Raw genomic sequence first — 2500 nt, 5'->3', positions numbered from 1 at the left:
ATTAAGCCATGCAAGTCTAAGTACGAGCTCTCGTACAGTGAAACTGCGAATGGCTCATTAAATCAGTTATGGTTCATTTGATCGTACGTTTTACGTGGTTAACTGTGGAAATGCTAGAGCTAATACATGCGTGAAGCGCCGACCTCGCGGGAGGCGTGCTTTTATCAGACCAAAAACCGACCGGGCTTCGGCCCGCAACCTTTGGTGACTCTGGATAACTTTGCGGATCGCACGGTCTCGCACCGGCGACGGATCATTCAAGTGTCTGCCCTATCAACTTTCGTCGGTACGGTACTGGCCTACCGAGGTTCTTACGGGTAACGGAGAATCAGGGTTCGATTCCGGAGAGGGAGCCTGAGAAACGGCTACCACATCCAAGGAAGGCAGCAGGCGCGCAAATTACCCATTCCCGACGCGGGGAGGTAGTGACGAAAAATAACAATACAGGACTCTAAACGAGGCCCTGTAATTGTAATGAGTACACTTTAAAACCTTTAACGAGTATCCATTGGAGGGCAAGTCTGGTGCCAGCAGCCGCGGTAATTCCAGCTCCAAAAGTGTATATTTAAGTTGTTGCGGTTAAAAAGCTCGTAGTTGGATTTTGGGCGCAGGCGGCCGGTCCGTCGCAAGGCGTGTACTGGCCGTCCTGGCCTCACCTCCGGTTCTCCGCCGGTGCCCTTGACTGAGTGTCGGCGGCGGCCGGAACGTTTACTTTGAAAAAATTAGAGTGTTCAAAGCAGGCGATTCGCCTGAATAATGATGCATGGAATAATGGAATAGGACCTCGGTTCTATTTTGTTGGTTTTCGGAGCGCGAGGTAATGATTAAGAGGGACAGACGGGGGCATTCGTACTGTGCCGTTAGAGGTGAAATTCTTGGATCGGCGCAAGACGAACGACTGCGAAAGCATTTGCCAAGAATGTTTTCTTTAATCAAGAGCGAAAGTCAGAGGTTCGAAGACGATCAGATACCGTCCTAGTTCTGACTATAAACGATGCCAACTAGCGATCGGGGGGCGTTAGTTTTACGACCTCTCCGGCAGCTTGCGGGAAACCAAAGTCTTTGGGTTCCGGGGGAAGTATGGTTGCAAAGCTGAAACTTAAAGGAATTGACGGAAGGGCACCACCAGGAGTGGAGCCTGCGGCTTAATTTGACTCAACACGGGAAATCTCACCCGGCCCGGACACAGTGAGGATTGACAGATTGAGAGCTCTTTCTTGATTCTGTGGGTGGTGGTGCATGGCCGTTCTTAGTTGGTGGAGCGATTTGTCTGGTTAATTCCGATAACGAACGAGACTCTGGCTTGCTAACTAGTTACGCGACCCAATCGGTCGGCGTCTAACTTCTTAGAGGGACTAGTGGCGTTTAGCCACACGAGATTGAGCAATAACAGGTCTGTGATGCCCTTAGATGTTCGGGGCCGCACGCGCGCTACACTGACCGGATCAGCATGTGCTCGCCTTGGCCGACAGGTCTGGGTAACCCGCTGAACCCCGGTCGTGCTAGGGATAGGGAATTGCAATTATTTCCCTTGAACGAGGAATTCCCAGTAAGCGCGAGTCATTAGCTCGCGTTGATTACGTCCCTGCCCTTTGTACACACCGCCCGTCGCTACTACCGATTGAATGGTTTAGTGAGGTCCTCCGATTGGACCTTGCGCGGCCGGCAACGGTCGAGCCGGCGTCCGAGAAGACGATCTAACTTGATCATTTAGAGGAAGTAAAAGTCGTAACAAGGTTTCCGTAGGTGAACCTGCGGAAGGATCATTAACGGTCTCGCAAACGCTTCGGCGAACGCGAAACTCGGACAAGCGAGAGAAAAAGTTTTTGCTACCCGGCGCCCGACCCGCGAGGAGCGGCGCGCCGGCCGGCGATTCGGTCACCCGGTAATGTTTGCGCGTCGAGTGCCGCGGTGCCGCGCGCTCCGGCTTCAAGCGTCGGCCTGGCCGACCGCTCGGCGCGGTATATTTTGTCACCCTTTAGTGCGAGGCACTGTGCGAGCGAAACAATCGTGGATGGCTCTTGGCGGTGGATCACTCGGCTCGTGAGTCGATGAAGGACGCAGCTAGCTGCGTGAATTAGTGTGAATTGCAGGACACATTGAGCATCGACGTTCTGAACGCAAATTGCGGCCTCGGGTCAATCCCGGGGCCGCGCCCGCCTCAGGGTCGCGTTGCAAACGTTCCGCGCGGGGATTTCTCCGCGCGGCTGCTGCGGCGTCGGACGCGCGAGCGCCCGTCCCGCTCAAGACAGCACGGCACGATGTGCGACGATCGCGACCAGAATCCCGCGCGGCGGCGGCGAGTCGACCTCGAAGAGGCCAACGGCTGGCGGCTCAAGGGCGGGAATCGAGGTGCGCGGCGGCGCGCGGCGCCGACGGCGAGCGCGGAACGGGAAGAATAGTCCCGGTCCTTACTTTCGGCCTGAGGTCGGACGAGGCTACCCGCTGAATTTAAGCATATTACTAAGCGGAGGAAAAGAAACTAACGAGGATTCCCTCA

The 2500-nt window shown here is 55.2% G+C and overlaps 2 non-coding genes and 1 pseudogene across 2 annotated transcripts in view; all 3 read left to right on the top strand.

Annotated features, from left to right (window-relative positions):
• LOC146142976 (small subunit ribosomal RNA) overlaps window positions 1-1769 on the top strand; it is a 1811-nt gene extending 42 nt beyond the window's left edge. Inside the window, exon 1 of the ribosomal RNA XR_014500804.1 lies at window positions 1-1769. This exon is cut by the window's left edge and continues 42 nt beyond it. This is a non-coding gene — a ribosomal RNA (small subunit ribosomal RNA).
• A 247-nt stretch (window positions 1770-2016) lies between these two features.
• Window positions 2017-2170, top strand: LOC146142975 (5.8S ribosomal RNA). Its single transcript, XR_014500812.1, has one exon. It is a non-coding gene; the product is annotated as a 5.8S ribosomal RNA (ribosomal RNA).
• Window positions 2171-2418: 248 nt separating this feature from the next.
• LOC146142974 (large subunit ribosomal RNA) overlaps window positions 2419-2500 on the top strand; it is a 3683-nt pseudogene continuing 3601 nt past the window's right edge.

Source organism: Ascidiella aspersa, chromosome 5, assembly GCF_963924565.1.
Source record: "Ascidiella aspersa chromosome 5, kaAscAspe10.2, whole genome shotgun sequence".
Taxonomy (NCBI): Eukaryota; Metazoa; Chordata; class Ascidiacea; order Phlebobranchia; family Ascidiidae; genus Ascidiella; species Ascidiella aspersa.
This window is presented reverse-complemented; position numbering and strand designations above follow the sequence as displayed.